The sequence below is a fragment of the Stegodyphus dumicola genome, chromosome 9, assembly GCF_044657685.1.
Source record: "Stegodyphus dumicola isolate Sdum_Otavi_A_Nest chromosome 9, ASM4465768v1".
NCBI lineage: Eukaryota > Metazoa > Arthropoda > Arachnida > Araneae > Eresidae > Stegodyphus > Stegodyphus dumicola.
In genome coordinates, this window is record NC_140776.1 from 182,664,174 (window position 1) to 182,685,669 (window position 21,496).

Here is a 21,496-nt window from a genome sequence, read left to right on the forward strand (position 1 = left end):
GCCCCACTTAAAGGGAGACCCAGTCGATTAAATCCAAGTGGCACAGTATTTTTGTCTATCACATTTTAGTCTGCCAAGTATTATGCTAACCACTCACACAATGACAACACATATGGAGGTAGGTAATAATTCAATGCAAATATACCTTTGAATTCATGAGTTTTACAAACTCCAACTATTTCATCACCTCACTTCTGATACCTAATTTTCAATCTGAATCTAAATTTTTAAAAATGGCGTCTTCCTGTTTAATCAATTCAATGTATTTTAATTGCTTTAGTTCACTCGGCATAGCATTTAAAATCGTTCCATATGCCATTTTCGACACGAGCAAACCATACGTAGCCGACGCCTACTTCACAACATTTTCTGATTAGATTATAATAAAAATAAATAATAATAATTTTAAAATGGGCATATCTTTAGAATTTCCGACACAGTCTCGCGCGCTGGAGATAAAAATACTTTTTTTTTTCCTATACAGTGTTGCCAGTGCTGGCTTTGAAATCGTTGAGTTTGTTAATCAAAAATTCGTTAAAGTGTTACAAAATATGAAATCGATAGTAAAACACATTCCAAATTAGGGTTTCCAGATGCTCATATTCGGTGGAGGATTACGATATTCAAAATTTGGTGGCTCTAGGTAACGTTGTTTTATCAGAATGCGCGAAACATAAATAAATTTATGCAGATTCTTCATTATTTAATTTCTTTAAATATAATACAGGGCGATAATATTTGGTGGCAAAAACTTGAGAATTGATTCGCCGTTTATAGTGAATCGGCGCAAAATGCCAAAACGAAATTAATAGTCCGTCTGGGCCAATTGCCCCTTTGGACTAAAAATCATAAATATATAATAAATAAATTAATTAATAATTATTATTTTTCTTTTATAATTAAAAGCAGAAAGTTAACGGAACACCGCTAGATTCGTTACGACACAAAAAAATATAAAAGTATGTTAGGTGGAACAGGAAGATACAAAATGTGCATAACATTACAGACAAGCAAGAAACAAACATTACAGACAAGGAAGAAACAAAATGTGCATAACATTACAGACAAGCAAACTTCCACCCACTAACAATAAAATGGTTATACGATGAAGGCATCTTTTTTCCAGAAGATAAAACAAACGTTCGTAAAGTAGTAGACAATTATCCACAAAGGAACGAGATTAGACAGAAAAAAAGTTAGAAAAAATGGAATTTCTGGTGGAGCGCTATTCCGGTGCGCATAATTTGTTTTCTTAACACTGTTTTCCTTTTATAGGTACAAGTTTGAAAATGTAATACATCTAAGGATTTTTGTATTACTAACTTTTCTAACTTCCTTATACAAAGTCATAGAAGTACTGTAATCGGCTGAAATTTCCGTGTATCATATTTCAACGCAAATATCCATTTTGAACGTTCACGAATCCAGTATTCTGCGTGATGTCTGTATGTACAGACAGAATAAAGAACTGTTTTTTCCAAAACGGATTGTAAAATGGATTTATAGTGAATTTCAAAAGGGATTTTTTCGTGACATCTGTACATACATATGCATCTCGCATAACTAAAAAACGATTACCGGTAGAAATTTGAAATTTTTTATATGGATCTGCTATAACATCTAGTTGTGCATCTCCCTTTTTTATTGCAATCGGAAGAACAAAACATACATATATATATATATACACGTCACCCTCATACCCGGCCTTTATTTTCGCGATCATTGGTCATAGTCATATACCTCCAATTACAAAAGAATAATATTCACGTTTCGGCAATGGTAAATTAAAAAAAAAAAAAAAAAAAATCGACAAATAACGAAACGTAACGTTTAACACTGTCTTCCGGCTCCTGTACTTATATTTGGGAAAGTTTTATATCGCTATGGAAAAATTAAACTGGACGTTTGACTCCCGTACGACCAAAATTGACCGGGATAAATTTTAAAATTTGCAATTTTTGACGCCATTTTCAATTTGCATTGACAGATCGGTTAAGTTAGAATAATTCGAAGAAATAAGTTTTAATAAAGCATAGCAAAAAATGTACTATAAATTACAAAAGGAAATCATGTGTTGTCCACATCAGGGTGTTTTTTTTTTTTTTTTTTTTTTTTTTTTTTTTTCCCCTCATCATCATCAATAGAAGAATTAATTATCTTCAAAATTTTGATAAATCATTTCTAAAACGTTGGACGGCAAAGAACGGAAAGCAAGCATGATTTGCAAATATGATATAAACGTAACGGATTTTAATTAAATTATTTCTAAGCTAGTTAAGTAAACAGAAAATGATAATAATAATAAATAGTACAATACTGTGTAGAGTTCCTCACTTTGGAATTCTAAGTTAATGCTGGAAAAGAATCTAAGAACTGATTATCGAATAATCGCTTGAGTTCGGTGACAAGAAACAGCAAGATAGAAGGGTAACTAACCCTTTATAATTCCAATAAGATTTAACAAAACTCCGCCTGGGAGTGTACAATCAAAGTCCGCACTTGGACTTGAACTTAAAAGACTAAGAATTAAACTAAAACTAAGATTAACTAAAGAAGTATAGCCGAAGCTATCAAGGTTCAAATCGAGTTGGCCCCTTAACTTTTTTGACTACGAAGCTTAGCAAGGGCCTGAGTACGGCCGAGCGTAATAACAGCTCTGAGAGAGAGTGGCCAAAAAGGCAGACGCGCGTAAATCAGAAACTCTGATTCTCTCTGACTCAGTACGTAACTTCGTGGTTTAAATACCGCTCCTCCTCATTAAATATTCAGCAAGATTCCAAAAGTACGTTCTGGCCGGAAGTAGTAAGTTGAAGTTAAGAATTTGACAGGAAAGGAACTTAAAATTTAAGTGTTAATAAAATTAACATAATCCTTACAACTGAGTAACGATAAATTTAGATTGAAGCAATAACTTTGGATTTGGGATAAACGGATGACTCTTTAGGACTTCCTTTTTAGCCGTTTACAAGCGTTGGCTAATTACTAAGGACGAAAGCAATAGTCTCTTTATTATGGAGGTACGTAATAGGTGGGCCACCATGCCTCCTATGAAGGGACAGACAAATTACATCCATGCCTTCTCCGGGATTCGAACCCAGGCCCTTCACTATGGTAGTCAGAGTTACTAAACACTTTCTCGTCTGCGCGGCCAAAGCAGAAACTTTTTCCTAAACAGTTGCTCTTCCGAATTATTTGAACGTGTGATAGATACGGTTACCATATTTTTTCGGAGAAAATAAAGGACACTTGTAACGTGACATGAAGGGGGTGGGGGTTATGGTAATTTAAATTCGTGCTCAATAATTTTGTGTTAGGGGTGGAGGTTTGTGCGTTCGTGTGACGTCACAAATGTTAATTTGGGGTCTTCCAAGGTGTGACAAATTGTGACATGGGGATTGGGGATGGGCAGGGTCAAAGTTATCCCAAATATTGCGATCATTTATGGACGCCTCCTGATAAAAAAAAAAAAAAAAAACTCCAAAAAACTTAGTAATTCAAAAGGTTTATTACAACAATAGAAGCAGACATTAATATGTTCAACGAGTTTTAAATAATGTAATATGTAAATATAGGATATTAAATAATTTATTTCTCATACTTTCCAGATGTATGGATTTTTCGCAAAAGTGCCGGTTCACGCTTCAAAAAGTCGTGAAATTCAAGGCAATTCATTTCAAAGTTAAATTTTACAGCTATGCTGGCTTGTAATATACTAAAAATTTCTCAAAATAAAGGACAATATGTTTATTTCAGGAAATAAATAAAGTTAGAGGACAGAGTCTTCAAATAAAGGACTGTCCTCTGAAATAAAGGACGTCTGGTCACCGTAGTGAGAGACCTTTAGTACACTTCGAAAATTTTGTTATGGCGAAGTAGTACATAGGTACAGTAAGAGCTGTAGTTTCGGTGTACGGGAGAAAGTAGAGAATCATATCTGTGGTGTGACGTTTACGGCAGCCGTGATGAAGGTCAAAGGGATTCTCCTTTTTCCTCTTATCCTCCAGCAAGGTGAAAGCATGAATGATTTTTTTCCTGCCCTCCGGTAAAAAGCAAGTGCCCGTTGTTAAGTGTACTGATTGTGTCGCAATTTATTATTCCATTTTAGTTAAGTAAAGGCGAGTTTTTTGCTCCGGAAGTTTATATTTAGATTAAAGTACTGTATATGTGTATTGTATGTAGATTAATGTTTAACAATGTTTTTTCTTGAAACCACTGTATACAGCGAGGTTTTTGATTAATTTCTCATGTTGATTTGTTTACTCAATCACTGTTGTTTGTTAACTGCTCACTGTAGTGCAAAGTCTGAGTTACATTTTAATTGATCCACTTTGGTTTCTTTATTGAATATTACTTAATTATGGTTCACTTTCATTTACTGTTTATTTAATCTCATCGCTATATCTCAAAATGCATATACAGCCTTAAAATTGGATTTGTCGCCTACTTTTTTAATTCTCTCATTCCCGTGGATTTCACACCGTAGCAAATTTCAGGCATTCGCTTATTCCAGCTGTTCGAAAATCGGGCGCATACTAGTTACTAATATAGACAGTACGATGTTTTCTAGTTACTATATAGACTATACTAGTACTATTTACTAATATAGACAGTACGTTAGTTTGTGCAACTTGTTGCAACAGGTGTAAATTAAGACTTCTGCTTTCAATAATAAATTTTACTCTTTTGAGAATAAATATATATTGATAATGCTTCTTTTAATTCAGCTAGATTACTTAAAACACACTTTTTAAAAAATATTCTTTGATGTATTTCCAAAGCTGAAAGTTAATTATAATTTTTTTCTTAAAATAAATTTCTAAATTTATGGAGATAATTTGGCGCTCCTTCTCCCGCCCCCATTAGACATTAGGTATTTTTTGGAAGCAGGCAAGATGAAAAATGAGCAAATGCCTTCGCCGGGAATCGAACCACGGACCTCTGGAATACCGCCCCAGCGTGCAGAACCACTACACCACGAAGGCACGCTAGGAAAGCGGAAGAAATACCTTATATACTCCCCCTTTTAAAAGGCGACTGGGGTTTTTAGGGGACCCAATCGCCAAATCCTGGGTGCGGAGAATCCTCATCCAGCACCCCTTTTGGTTCGGGCGCCACTGTAGAGACATTACGATTTTTTTAAAGCAAGACATGAAAATTGAGCAATCGCCTTCGCCGGGAATCGAACCACGGACCTCTGGAATACCGGCCTAGCGTGCAGGACCACTACACCACGAAGGCACGCTAGGAAGGCGGGAGAAATACCTTATAACTATAGTTATGCATGTTTATTTCATAATAATATTATACCTACGTCATCCACCATCGACATCTGACAGAAATGATAAAAAGAAAACTGAATAGATGATGATGATATTCAAACGGTTATAAAGGAAGACGAATTCCACGGTCACTTGAACACTTCATTATTCCAGACAAAATGTACTTGAAATTGTTACAGAGCTGAACTAGCGCACGAACCAGCCCAGTATTCGATAATTATTGATTATCTTATTTTTTACATACTCAAAAAATTGTAAATGGATACAAATGAGAGACGGAAGTCAACAGGGTGGGGGAGTGAAAAACTACTATATCAGTATTAAATCAGGAACAGTGGTAAAAAGACTTTAGTTTCACGTTTGGCCGTTATGTAACAACTTTTGAAAAAGAAGCACTTCACAAGAATTTATTATACGCATATTGCTATTTTTAGGACAGAAAGGGAAAATAAATCTATTTAAAAGACCCATTACAAATTAAAGTTAGAATTTTATCATATATATTTCTTAACTTACGTATATATGTTCAGTACTACTCAAATGGGAGAAAAAATACTTTTTATTACTTTAATTTTTTTCTTTTTACAATATATTCTCTCGTCGCAACCACCTTGCTTAAACGATCACCTCTGAAAATGACCAGCATTTCTCAAAACCATAAATAAGCACTAGCATGAAATATGACATCTTTAAGAAAACTAAACAGCCCGGAATGATTTGGAAGTGAGGTTTCACTACATATTGAAAAAAGGAATGCGGAAACATCTGCTACAGCTTAAAAAACTGAACTTCTTTTTTAGATGAATTTTAACGTTATTCAGCAACAGAGATTTGTTTCATGAACCGGCAGCAGTAAATAACATTTTTGCTTAAGAACTAAGCGAAATATTTTTATGATTTTTATATTTTTCAATATTATTAATAATATTGGCATATATATACAATCAAAGCAAACATAGAAGTATTGATATCACAGTAGAAAAATTGATTGCACAGATACATAGAAATATTAACGGCATAGTAACGTAAGATATCATAGAACGTAGAATCCGTTTTGAAAAGCAAGAATTTTGATTGCGTAGAATGTTGATCCATAATGAATAGGAAACCGTCAGCCGGGGGTGATGGTTAATCCAAATTGGGTGATGCTTAATCCTAACTCGCTTCTGTATTCTAAAAATAGAAATGTTTTTCTGAACTGCGCCATTTCGAAGCTAATCTATGTCATACGATTCTTGCATAACGATGGTAATGCAAATGGAACCAAAATTCAAACAACCAATAGTAATCTTACAGCAATATTAATTATTCAATTAAATGCATTGAAAACCAGAACTAACTCATTCTGAATTAAGATTTTATCCTAAACACAACTTGCTGGCTTTCTACTTCTATCTGGATTGCTGCGTGCTGCTCTCTTCTTCCTCCAAAGCTTCCAAAAATGTAAACATTTTGAATCAAGCACGAGTAGTGTGCCAAATTGTTTGTGGCCGCAATATGTTTACTGAAATAAAAGTGAAGATTTAATCTGCCTCGACTGCCAGTTTCATATTCATTTTGAATCAACATTCTACGCAGCAATCAAAATTCTTATTGTTCCCTACTGATTCAAAATAATACGCTATCTACGCCATCATTTTGTTTACGACATGAATACTTAAGTCTGCTTTTATTACATATATATTTCAAATTTTTTAAATGCAAACTTTCGTTTTCTTCTTTTCTTCTATTAATTTGAAATTTTGATAACACATACGTGCACGCAGATATTGAAGATATAAGCAAAATATTAATATACGCTAGTAAATAACTCGGATATAGCACAGTTAGATGAATTAAGTGCCGCCATATCAAATTTTTACTTTTCACGAAATAAGTGAACTTTGCCAAAATCATTCCACTTCATTTGCAGTGAAACCTCTGTCGGTGACCATCTATCTCTACACAGACCGACGGAGAGAGAGGAGATTCTCTTAAGGAGATTTCTCCTCACTTTTCTAGTTATTTTTTTGACAGTTTCGTCTAGAATGCTGATAGGAATGCACTGCTTGAGAAGGGGAAAATAATTTTTGTCCCCTTTTGGAGTGACAATCGGCGAGTGCTGATAACCAATCACTTTACAGATGCTTTCCACTTGCGTCACAGTCACCCATTTTTTAAAGGGGAGATCGAATATCGGCAAAAGATGGCGGAGGGGACGGTAGAAGTGGGGTCAACGTGTTGTCTGTCTGCACCAAGAACACCAAGATCACAAGAGACAAAGGCCCAATACACAGAGATGCCGCTGTTGTGCGTCGGGGTCAATGCCCGATTGCGTGGGCGAGACCAAAGTCTGGGGTAGGGAGAACTAGCTGATGGATTCGGGCACGTGACAGAGAAAGATTGTCGCGTGTAGCGACGCCGCGCCCCCATGGCGGTTGCAGTTACTTCTCCGAATACGAAAGCAAATTTTTCCCAGGAAATGGCACCGATCATCATGGGGGCTATTTTGAGGGTTAATTGGGTTTGACATGGAGTTCTTTGTTTCATAAATCTGGGCACCCATGGACCATATTTCTGTCTTGAAAGTACTTAGAACAGCAGCCATTCAAATATTCATATGATTCTTGGGGGCGAATCATTTTCGCCCTTTTCTAATACAAGAAAACTGTACATATTACAGCCTACATGACAACCACCCTCGCGTAAGAAAATACCTATTTATTTTAATGCAAGTGATGACAGAAAATATTGCATTTTATGCTCAAGAAAGAGAAAAAAAAAACTAACTTAACCCCTTAAAAATAATACAGACGTATCAAAAGACTAGCGGAAAGTAACTGAATTCCGTTATATTATATATTATATGGCAAAAAATTATTATGTTGGGGGATGAATAGGCGTGACAGCATCACGCTTCTTTGGAATATTTTCAGAAAAGGCATTTATTATGGTTCCTAGAACAAACAATGAACAGAACACCTGAATGTTGTATATAATTTCATTTAACTTTTACAGACCCCTAATCTGCCGTATATCTGTACATCTCTAAATAAATCTCCTCTATTTTTTAATACTACTAAAAAAAATCATGTTCTTCCTCTGTTAAATGTGGAGCCCAAGTTAATCCATCCTCATAAACATGCAAGACTACAGGCGCTTGAACCTGAAACAGAAATCCATCTTACAAGAGAATTTACGTAGGAAGATAATAACACGCAAAAATAGATAACTTTTTTTTTTTTTTTTAATCTTTTTAATGTTTATTCTTTCCTTTCAACCCCGTATGCGCGAGGATAAATTTGTCAGAATCGTGAAGGTTCGAAAACAGCAAAACGCAGACTTTGGCGCAGTCACAAATTTTCGTTGGCAGTCGCTCTTCTTTCTAATTATTGAATTCTCCTCCCCTACTTTGTCTACCCCTCGTGGGTGTAAACTTGAACGCTCGGAAGGTTAAAATAAACTCGGGGAAAAACAAGGTTACCTGCAAGCTGTTTTCGAGTCATTTATTATAAACACCAAAACAAAGCAGGAGCTAACGATAAACATTTTTTAGAAGTTCAAAACAAAACAGGAGCTTAACTACAAATATTTTTTACTGAACCTTTCAGAATGTAACCAGTATTTCTAAGACCATCGCTACTAACATTTCTTCTCTAAAACGACCACTTCTATTGACGACCAAAAGTATGAGGAACGGGAGTGGTCATCTAAGAGAGGATTCACTTTATTTTATACGATGCTGTGTAATCTTGAATTTTGTAAAATTAATTCTTAAACTAGTATGCCTCTCGCAAATGTTTTAACAACTCTTAAGTTCATAGATTATTTGAAGCGCTAAAATGGAATCTGCTAGATTGAAATTTTTTCGTCTCTAACATTTTTTAAAATTAAACTGTGATCCCCCCCAGATATTATACTGCAATCCCCCCCCATTCATCGCATTTAATTTCGACGGATAATATACAGTAATAAAAATTAAAATGATATTTATTTATCAAACTGCATTCTAGCGCAAAAACTCGTATCGTGTATAAATAACATTTTATCCTCAGTTGCAAAAACTCGTATGTGTGTGTATTTCTTGTTATTCCATGCTTCTTTTATTCCAAAAAAAAAAATAAATAATTTTTTACATATTATGACTATCTGAATAAGTAGAAAAAAGTAATAGACCTTGTATCGTACATAATTTTTTCACCATTATTATTTATCTTCTAATTAAATCTTTTAAAATATATTACATCCTATCATCATCATCCACAGCTAACTTACATAAATTAAGGCGGAGCCCCACGAAATGACTCCGCCCCATTATTTACCGTTTTCTGAATAATCCAAGGTTTCTTACAAGTCCTTCACTTAAAAGTTTCTTCAGATAAACAGCTTCGCTTACGTGTATTCCTTGATACATTTACTTAATGAAGATTCTAAGCATCTTCATATCCAATTAATTGATAGTCAAAGATTTTAAAATTTTAAGTTATCTTGCATTGGAAAATCTTTCAGCAATGGTAGTTCTATCCTTTACAAATCAAAATGATTTTTCCTTTTTTTTTTTTTTTTTTTTTTTAGGTGGTCGTTTTAAGTGTTGTTCAGTATTGATGGTTATGCTCTTTACAAACACTGGTCATTTCAAGAGGTGGTCATGAGAAGATCCACTCTAGTTCCAACAGCCGAAAACACGTGTTATCCGAAATGGTTCCTTTCAGAACTTGGAAAGTACAGTAGGCGTGTTATTATCTGAAATTACCTATAATTAGGTAACATTTTTCAGAAGGCGTTGGTGCTGATTTTGAATTCGTGCTCATAATGCCTGTCAATCATTAGTACATATAACGGAACCTTTATATATTGAAGCGGATACCCGTAAAATGTATCCGCCCCAATTTCTATAACTTCTCTCATGCATATTTTCGCTATATTTATTTTATCATGTATATACACGAAATCTCATTTCACTTTCATATATAATTAAATTAGAAAGAAAACGGATATTTTTTTAACTTTTTTACGATCATAAAGACAAAATAAGAAATGCAAGTAAGTCAATATAACATAATTTCAAACCTGAATTACCTATAAAGAAATCTGCCCCAGTAACACACTCCTTAAAAACCCGTTTTGAAAAAGGAAACAGAAAAGAAACTGGTCACTCACTCCTTACACAGTTCACAGACCGAAAAAGTTACGTTTCTTTAGACGAAGAAACTTTCCTCCTCAGTAAGCACTGCCATCTGTAGGCGAACTTTGTAAATAAAAGTAAATTTATCTGAAAACTATTTATTAAGCTCATGTGAAATTAAATACTGTCATATTGCAACTAACATATTATTTAATTAAACGGGGTAAATGATGATAACATTTCTTTCCTAATTAATAAGAATTTCTTCCTTGTTAATTCATAAAAAATTTACTAATAAGTATGCTAAATATGCATAATTAATTAATATATACAGAAATACTAAAAGTTATTTAAAAATAAAAATGATGCCTTCAAGATGTAATAAAATAAAATGATGCCTTCATGTGCCTTCAAGATGGCACATGAAACGTCACTTAATTTTGAAATAGAAAAGTCATATCATTTCTTGAAATCAAAATTAAGTTGACATTTTTTTTATATTTATTATCCATTTATTTTAATTATATTTCAATTAAGCAATCTCCGAACTTCAAAATGTTTGCAGAGAAAATTATTCTTTTCTTAATGCGCACAAAAAATTACGTAATAAAAAATAAATGAATTTTACCAAAAATTTCAAATTCCAAGATATACCCAGTTTATTTAATGAATCGGAGTTTAATAAGAAGCAGAATTCAGTTTTCATTTGGTTTTGATTTCAAACGAACAACGCTAATGCAATAGAGTAAAGATTTTTTTCTGAAGTTGACAGAATGCTTGTGTCTCTTGAAATGCATTAATTCTTTTCATTTGAAATCCATAATGAAAAAGTTGGATTTTACCAATTATTGAGTTTAATTAGATATTAATTTGCACACGTTAAACATATTTATATACAGAAAAATCATACTTAACTGTTTTTTGCTATTAAGTGCTAACATCAGCAGTTCAATTACTCTTTTCATATATTAAGCAACATACGTTTGGTCGCAACTATAACATATTTAAAATTCGAATTTAATAGATTTGAGTTATGCTGAGTTGTTCTTCGACGATAAAGTTCACTGACCTAACAGATTATTTGTTTACATCGAGTTTAATGAAACTGAAGATTATATCGAATGACTCAAAGATATTCGACCTCGAATATGCAGGGGGGGGGATCGAGATAAGAAGAAAGTTTTAAAACAAATTACAATATCCCACATTGCACTTCGCAAGAAAACTCATGCTTGCACGGCATTACATTACGCCGCCCGCGATAGTGCCAAAGAATGCAGTCATAGACGCTTCGTCTGAGCATTATCTCATGAAGCTACCCCAACCTCACCCCCGCCCTTGAGTGTTCGAATGGATAGGGGAGTTCGAAAAGGAAGTAACGTAATATCGACCTTGCCCTGGTCGGGTTCAACGCCCGGATGGCAGGAGGGAGGGTAAAAAGAGAACGACGAATGGGGCGGGGCGGATCGATTCCGCAGCAGATGGCGGTCTCAAGATCGGGCCAAGGTCAATCACTCCCCATTTTGAGTTCGATTACCCTGCTCATGGAAACAGCAGCAAAAGTCAAACTCTGATAAAACACACACAAACTAAACGAGAACCCTCATGCAAAGTTAATATTCTCCTACTAAAGCTAGTACATTAAAAACGACTTAATCAGCTAAATTAAAGAATATTTAAAAGGCTCGTTATTCACCAATTTACGAATTACCGACACTGAATTTTAGAACAAAACAATGCAGTTGGCCCTTAAATTACGCGAACACTGTATGAGGTACTAACATTCGCCCTAATCAAGCTCTGATCTCTTACAGGGCAAAAAACAAGGCATTTACCCCGAAACCCTTACACCAATGCGGCCTCTACATCCTCTTATAGCATTTAAAATTTTATATATATATTTCAATTCCAAGTTTTCAAAATATAAAATTAGAATAGAACTCATCAGAAGATAGGATTTCTTCCTGTTTAAAAATAGTTGAAGTTTTTAAATTCTGTATTTCATTCAGATATTTATAAACCATTATAAATCAAGTTTATAAATCATTAAACTGCACTAATTTGATCCTGTAACTTAATTAGAGTTTGCAGTAAAATTAATACCAATTCTTTAGGCTCTTTACTTTCTCCCAATTTTTTTCACAAAAAAATAAAATCCTGGTTTAGAACGCGTATGTTCATATTTTGCGCAAAACATACTAAACTGAATACTAATGCTTATATGAAATATAATTTTCATCGTTGGCATCTACTACCTTGAGCAAATTATAGGAGGGAGTGGGCAAAGACCTCCATAACAGATTTGCATATTAAACCCTCGGACTGCAACATAATTCAAGGGTCATATAAGTCTGCACATATTTTTATATAAGCATTCTGCAATTCAAGTAAATACAATCCCCAAGTTTATCACAATACCACCAATAAAAGGAGATTAAAAAATTATTTCAACAGCACATTGATGTGCAATACAGTAAGACCCCGCTTAACGCTGTTTCGTTTAGCGCTGTTTCGGTTTAACGCTCTTTTATTTCAAACCGGGGATTCCACGAAATCGCTCGCAGCATACGGGGATTCCCCGAAATATTATGCAGCGATAGGTTTCAAATACATATCCGAAAGAGTGTACTTGTATTTCTTGTTTGGTGCGGTATTGTACAGACATATTTTGAAGGGGTAAATGTGGAAGATGTCGAAGAAATAATTCAAGAAGCAGCGGCTAGTCTTTCTAATGATGAGCTCAAGGAATTAACTGAACAAGAAGAAAACAAAAATGTTGACAGCAGTGATTCAGAAGAAGAGCAAAAAGAACTTTCGATGGCGTTTGTAAAAAGGAGTTTGTCTACCATAACTGAAATAATGGATCAATTCATTGAAAATGATCCGAATTTTGACAGGAGCTCAAAAGTAAGGCGTGGTGTTAGAGATGCTCTATCCGTTTATGAAGAACTTTTAAGAGAACAACGCAAAAGAAAAAGGCAAACAACATTAGATGCTTTTGTCACAAAAAGGCAGAACACTGAAAACGCGGAAGGCTAACTAAATATGACTGACTTATAATTTTATTTGTTTTTTTAAGAATATTCGTTTTGTTATTTATATTTTGTTTTTATTTTTGCAAGAAATAATAATGTGGTATTAATTTGGGCTTTAAGAAATAAATGTTAGGTTTTTTTTTTTATTAAAAACACATACTTTTTAAATTTAATACCTAACCAATTTCCTAGCCATCTTCCCCTAACCCCAATATTTACATGTAAAGATAGCCTCGTTTAGCGCTGTTTCGCATTACGCTCTACTTTGATGGAACGTATCCCCCGCGTTAAGCGGGGTCTTACTGTAGTTAATTCTATGTACATATGAATTGATTGTTTGTTTATATTTCTCTTACGTGCCAATCTTGCGGAATGAAATTTGCAACTGTGTATTAATTAGCAGATTTTTAATTTTTACAATAGATCTGCATTTATTTTATTCTAATAAAACATAAAATGCACTCGTACCTGTATACATTTCATACACGTATAAGCTACCCAAATTTAATTAAAAACTTATTTGTTTATTTATTTAGATGACTACATGGTTTGCCGGGCGTAGCGCTCCCCTCCCCAAATTGCTATAAAACTCAAAAAAAAAAAAAAAAAAAGTTTCAAAAGCATTTCCTTGGAAAAAAAAAAAACTATATGGGCAGACGTACTTCAAGAGTCATTTCTCATATAAATACCTAAAATTATTTAAAAAGACCCAGAAATATCTAAAATTATTTCAAGGGGCAGCCTGAAAGAGTATGGTAACAGCATCTAATTTTTATATGATAATGTAACCGTTAATACCCAAGATAAAAGGCCCCAACGATAGCCATCAGCGTCAAGAACATAATTGATAGAAATGAGCATAGTATATGGAGTTGTTGTATTGTGGATGCAGCCAGAGGCCATGTGCTCAAATCCACTTTTGAACCTTAGTAGGCCATGTGCTCAAATCCACTTTTGAACCTTAGTAAGAGGTCGAAATCAAGTAAGATAAAATGTACTCAAGGAAGACTTCGTAATTTCCACAAGTATAATAATCGCCAAAATTTTGGACGTTTATAATTTTCATGTTTTACAACTTTTAATGCTGATAGAAAACAATACGAGTAAGTAAAAAACATCATCTGAATATTAGTTTAAAAAGAATTTAGATAATTAATCAAGAAGATGTTGGAAATGTGAAGAAATGAAATAAATCTCATTAACATTATAATTCAATCTTAAAACTACACATAAAAACATATAAAATGGAAATTGACAGAACCACTGATATCTAAACAATATATTGACGAAACGTTAATTCTGAAGGATCTAATTCCCACTCCCAAAACACTACTCCCGTTCCTTTTCCTATCATAGTTGTTTTCAATTTATCAAACTGTTTTTATCTTTGTGGTCTTGCCTATGTAACTTCAAACAACAAAACAGGCACGACAAAATGTTTTAAAAAATGTTCATTCAACAATTATCTAAAGAAAACGTTTGGGAAAGCTAAACTGATTCTGCAATGCCGTCTAATTCTTAGACAACAAAAGAACAGGAAGAGAAAGGAAGTTAAATGGATATCGCTTATACAAATTTCACGAAGCAAACTCAACAAAAACGTAATTTGTTTTGACCATTAAAATTTCGATGCATTTACATCCGTTGATATTATATTATTACTTAAATTTAGGTCAAAAACCATCATAAATGGTAAACATCACACCATCATTTCGGCTTCGTTCTCTTAGAAAAAGAGTCCATGTAAAAACACAGAATCTTTCATTCCTCTAATGCTGGTAGGCCAAGTCAAAAACCACCATAAATGGTAAACATCACTTTGCCTTCATTCTGTTAGAAAAAGAGTCCATATAATAACACAATATTCTATTCCTCTAATGTTGGTACGGCCATGACAAAAACTACCATAAACGGTAAACACCACATCGCCATTTCGGCTTCATTCTCTTACAAAAAGAGTCCATGTAATAGCACAATATTCTATTCCTCTAATATTGGTACGGCCATGTCAAAAACTACCATAAACGGTAAACACCACATCACCATTTCGGCTTCATTCTCTCAGAAAATGAGTCCATGTAATAATACAATATTCTATTCCTCTAATGTTGGTACGGCCATGACAAAAACCACCATAAACGGTAAATACCACATCGCCATTTCGGCTTCATTCTCTTAGAATAAGAGTCCATGTAATAGCACGATATTTTATTCCTCTAATGTTGGTACGGCCATGTCAAAAACTACCATAAACGGTAAACACCACATCACCATTTCGGCTTCATTCTCTCAGAAAATGAGTCCATGTAATAATACAATATTCTATTCCTCTAATGTTGGTACGGCCATGACAAAAACCACCATAAACGGTAAATACCACATCGCCATTTCGGCTTCATTCTCTTAGAATAAGAGTCCATGTAATAGCACGATATTTTATTCCTCTAATGTTGGTACGGCCATGTCAAAAACTACCATAAGCGGGAAACATCACATCGCCATTTCGGCTTCATTCTCTCAGAAAATGAGTCCATGTAATAATACAATATTCTATTCCTCTAATGTTGGTACGGCCATGACAAAAACTACCATAAACGGTAAATACCACATCGCCATTTCGGCTTCATTCGCTTAGAAAAAGAGTCCATATAAATAACACAATATTCTATTCCTCTAATGTTGGTACGGCCATGACAAAAACTACCATAAACGGTAAATACCACATCGCCATTTCGGCTTCATTCTCTTAGAAAAAGAGTCCATGTAATAGCACAATATTCTATTCCTCTAATGCTGGTACGGCCACGTCAAAAACCACCATATACGGTCAACACCACATCGGCATTCGGCTACCTTCTCTTAGAAAAAGAGTCCATGTAAAAACACAGAATGTTCTGTTCCTCTAATGCTTATATGGCCATGTCAAAAATTTCCATAAACATTTAACATTACATCCCCATTTCGGGTTAATTCTCTCGGAAAAAACGTCCATGTAATAACACAATATTATATTACTCTAATGCTGATATGACCAACGAGTCGATTTTAGTTGTCAACTGATACTTCCAAATCCTATCCCATGAGTAAATTCACATCATATCATCCAAATTATATTGTATCAAGATTCCACTGGACCGTTAAATGTTATTTTGTGCATTATCGCTATGCTTCATAACAGATCTAATTATGTTAAATTTCAAGAACTCGATAGGTAGCTCGTCATTAATATCTCACACGAAAAATTGAACACTGCAACAATTATCCCTGCTATAATAAACATAACGGGTGATTCTCCAGTGATATTTAATGTTTATTTTCAGAGTGTTCCAACGTACCTTCCAGTGGTTCTCAGAAAACAGCAAAAATATCGTCATTAATATCTTATTCGAAAAGTCAATTTACAACAAGAAGCAAGACTGCCACCTCTGCTATAAGGAATATTACGGGATACACTAAGTATAAGGCTGATAAATCCAAGGATACAAAGCAAAGTTTCTTTTTTTTTTTTTTTTTTAAATTTTATTTTATTCATCTACGAGACCCAACAAGCTGATGAGCACCTTATACTCAGCGAAACAGCTGTTCTGCGGATGGCGAAAAGAAAGGTGATATTTTATTTTTTTTATTTTCACTGTATCTAAATGCATCTTCCAGTGGTTTTTCGGAAATAACAAAAGTATCTCTTTTACAACTCTGTACAGAGTTTTTTAGATACAAGATAGCGAAAACAGGAAACCGTGCCAATTGTGTATTTACTGCACATGCGTTTAAAAGGCATGTATAAAATCTACAAAAAAGGAGGGGAGATAACAAATGATAGATTAAACAATTTATTTTACTCCGCGACGAGAATGACATTTTATCATGATGGGAGAATGGTGAACGACACGTACACATGAAGAATGACATTGCGTGATATGTATGGTGCGTTTGATGAGTTTCGAGCATTCGAACATCTGCCAAGCAGCTTTCTTCCAACGATTCTCGAAGTTTTTGCAGGTGTGAGACATTTGCCAGTAATACATTTTACACGAAATCATTACTTACTCCGTATCTGTAGATTGATTATACGTGTATAATTTCTTTAATTATAGTATATCTCTAACGCAGAATTTCGCCTCCTTGATCTCTATCTATATTATATACATCTACTGTTATTAATCATAGTACATCTATAGCTGCTTCTTTAATTATAGTACATCTCTAACGCAGAATTTCGCCTCAATAGATCTCCTGTACGGCAACTTCGTTATTATCCGAACCGGAATGTTTTTCTCCAAAAATCCAAATGTCTCTATAATGCATGAGATTCTCCACACCCAGGACGACTGGGTCCACTAAAAAAAAAACCCAGTCGCCCTATAAAAAGGGGAGTATATAAGGTATTTCTCCCACTTTCTTAGCGTGCCTTCGTGGTGTAGTGGTTCTGCACGCTGGGCCGGTATTCCAGAGGTCCGTGGTTCGATTCTCGGAGAAGGCGTTTGCTAATTTTTCATCTCTCCTGCTTTTCTAATTAACCTAATGTCTAATTAACCTTAACCCAATGTCTCTACAAGATATTTTTGATTTAGATGTCGACTACAAAAATAATTTAACTGGCACCGTTCGAAAATCGGCACCATCGGTAGTTTATGTTTGGAGACTTCCCTGTATAAGATTAACTTTCTGAAAAAGAAACATAAAATACTATACAAAAAATATCGCTCTTTGCCCAACGGAAAACAGGAGCTAAAATATAAGGCAAAAGTCAAATGACTTAGCAGTGCAAATGGCCAATCAAAACGAGGGACACACAGAGGCAGAACCAACAGAAAACAGAAGACAAATGAGATCGGTAGGATGCAATAAACAATAAATTTGAATGCTGTTAACAAAATGCAAGAAATGTAAGATTCAAATACATGCAAAATGTAACATAGAAAAATGCACGTAAAAGCTGAATGGGATTCATTCAAAGTTCATTTTAATTTGTCATTAAAAAAAACTTGTAATTAATGAACAGTGTGATATTTTAATTCGTCAATTAAAAAATAAATAGTAATGATTATTATGATGACCACAAATCGTATTTCGGATCCTAAACATGAAGCAAAATGAAATGTCATCAAAAGAAAATTATACAGCAGGCCGGCCTACAGGAGAGTGGTTTTACGGCCATTTAAAAAATACAAATCAGTTCATATGATTTTCCTTCCTTTAAAATCAAATCGGAATCTTTGGTGGACGGGTGGAAGGCGGGTGAATGCCACCTAAAATAGGCCGGTTCTTTGCCCTCCGGCTCAATCGAGCGTTCAACCAGCTCTGCTCCAGAGAGGCCTCCGTTTGGGTTTCACGGCCAGAGGAACAAGGTCGAACAGCACAATGCCACAACCTTGATCCGAACTTTCACGAACCTCATTTTGGTGGGACTTCTTCCTAACTCGTCAGGTGCGTTGCCTCTTCTCTTTCTACAAATACCAAGATCTGGATTGGACATATTGAAGCGCATTAATCTATTAAAAGAAGCACAGATTTGAATCTGGAGATACTGAACCGATTTATCTGTTAATTGTCATTTAAGGAAAACTAAAACACCTTAAACCACTCATGATCTTCGAATATGTGACTGTTGCAAGAATTGGAATATTTTATTTATTTTAAAAGCAATTACTTCCAACTTTTTACAGCTGACTACATAATATAGCTGCTTTGGAAAATAATAACCAGAAAGTTTGTGTTGCCCCAAATAATTTTGTAATTTAATCCTCTTTGTGACAAAATATTTCGCCATGTTTCCACCTTGCGCGCATGATATTTTAAAAATGGCTAATGGTACATACTTGAAATTGGACGGAATTCTTTATATGGGCACTGTTTTCTAACTCAACCAACAATCTGATGAATATTTTAATATTGAAAAATTTTATGGACGAAAACATTAAAAATTTTGTTAATAAAACACATTTTATAAACTTAACTCAAAATAAAATTAAAATTTAACATGAAATTTTTAGAATTTTAGGTTCACAGTAGTTTCCAAATGTTATAAAAGCTATATATTAAATATGGAATTAAATTATGAAATAGAATGTTTTAAACTGTGCGCGCAAGTTGGAAACATGACGAAAAATGTTGTCACAAAGCGGATTAAATTATAAAAATATTTGTGGCAACACAAACTTTCTGATGACTATTTCAGAAAGCAGCTATGTTATGTAGTCAGCTGTAAAATGTTGGTAGTCATTGCTTTTAAAATAAATAAGTTATCCAAATTCTTGCAACAGTCACCTATTCGAACATCTTATGGGTTTTAAGGTGTATGAGCCCCCTTAAAAATCTTTGACCCATTTAACTGCATAAAATTCTACAAAAAACAGAGTCACGAAAATTTCAAAGACTGCTAAACTAATTCAAAATGTTTTCCACCGATTGCTCAAGCAATACAAAAAGCTCCCTTTATTTCGCCACTGGACCTCTCTACGTTACCAAATCTAATGTCAAAAAAATTTACTTGAATAAGATAAAAATTTTTCGTTTGCATGCAGATAGTTTCTCTTTCGTGTAAAGCTGTTCACGGCTATTTGGAAATTTTTGAGGCTTTGAAATTCCTCATTTACATCCGGGTATCCTCTAATGGCTGCAAGTTGTTCCAACACTCTCAGAAAACTTTTGCTGCCTTGAAATTTCTTATTTGCACTGAGACATCTTTTGATTATTGCAAAGTTGTTCAAGGGTATCTGAAGGAGGAAACTCGCGACTTGTCGGTGATTTGGTGACGGTTCGATCTTAAGACCTCTCCGCTGTCCAGATCAAGGTTACTATGCCACAAGATTTGTTCTTCCCGACTAGAAATCTTTGAAGTCATTGGCTTTTATGTGACGTCACTGGGTCATCATTTGCTCCAAAGTTGCATCTCCGTTTCCCTCCCTCGGTAATGACCCACTGAGATCGATGAAATTTTAATGGGGCTGCATGATCGAGGGGTCAACAGCGGAATATGCATCGGCAATTTATCAGCATAATCAACATCCCATTGATTATATAAAAACAGCAATTTACTTTTTAAATTGATAATGAATTTTTTATTGATATAAAGCTGCATCCTGTTAGTAAGCAAGAAATCATGTACAATAATAAGGGGAAAATGCAGTAACATTATTTAATATATTTAAAAAATCAATATTTTTTTAAATGTATAATTTTTTATGCAATTAGTGCAATATAAAAAGTAAAACGAAAAAAAAAAAAGAAAGAAAGAATGAAAAAAAATAAAAGAATAGAAAAGAAAAAAGAAAAAGAAAAAAAAGGGGGGGGAAACGGAAAATTAGAATGGAAAACGAAGAAACAGGTTGAAAGTTTTTGAAAGAGGTTGTTTAAAAATTAAATAAAGCACTTTCGCACAAATATTAAAAGAAAATGTATCAATACATAAAGTATACCTATCACATTAATTAAAATTGAACTTCTTTGCAATTAGAGCATGTGATCACATTTGTAAAATAAATAATAATAATAATAATGGAACAAAAATTAAACATAAATCTAACAAACCAGGTGTCCAAAACCGTTGTTCTCATTCTTAATCTAATTGTTAATTTCAAGTTATTTATGTGCAGTTATTTGTATTATGATTACGCATACTGCATATCATAGAATAAAATGTCAGATAGCCGATGGAAAAAAACGAAAAATCATTCTTTTGAAGAGGATTGATACAAGAAAAAGTTCAGGAATCTCTCACATGAAAGCATTCACTCATGTTCATGTTCAGAAAAAATGTTGAATGATTTTATGACTAAGTGTACGCAGTTCATAACAAGCAATACTACGGAAGTTGAGTTGCCCTCATAAATATGTTCAGAAAAAATGTTGAATGATTTTATGACTAAGTGTACACAGTTCATAACAAGGAATACTACGGAAGTTGAGTTGCCCTCATAGGGTGCTCGATCATATTAATCCTACTACCAGCGATTAATTATCCAAGTCAGCCAGTACTTTTCCAAATCAGAAAACTTACAAGAAAGTGCCTCTTAAAAAAGGCGCCAGCTCCCTTAGGAAGGTCAGTTTTTAACTTGAGGGGAAGAAAAAAAAAGGGG

The 21,496-nt window shown here is 34.1% G+C and overlaps 1 protein-coding gene across 6 annotated transcripts in view; it reads right to left on the reverse strand.

Moving 5' to 3' along the window:
* The window catches only part of LOC118187135 (hormone receptor 4-like), a 310,713-nt gene that overhangs the window by 48,450 nt on the left and 240,767 nt on the right, over window positions 1-21,496 (reverse strand). The window contains exon 1 of one of the 6 annotated variants that reach the window (XM_085824439.1): window positions 11,299-11,323. The exons of 4 other annotated variants lie outside the window; for them this stretch is intronic. The gene's annotated coding sequence lies outside the window, so the exon portion shown is untranslated. Of the gene's footprint in view, window positions 1-10,337; window positions 10,458-11,298; window positions 11,324-21,496 lie in introns of those variants that run through there. One more of the 6 variants, XM_085824438.1, reaches the window with a different exon arrangement.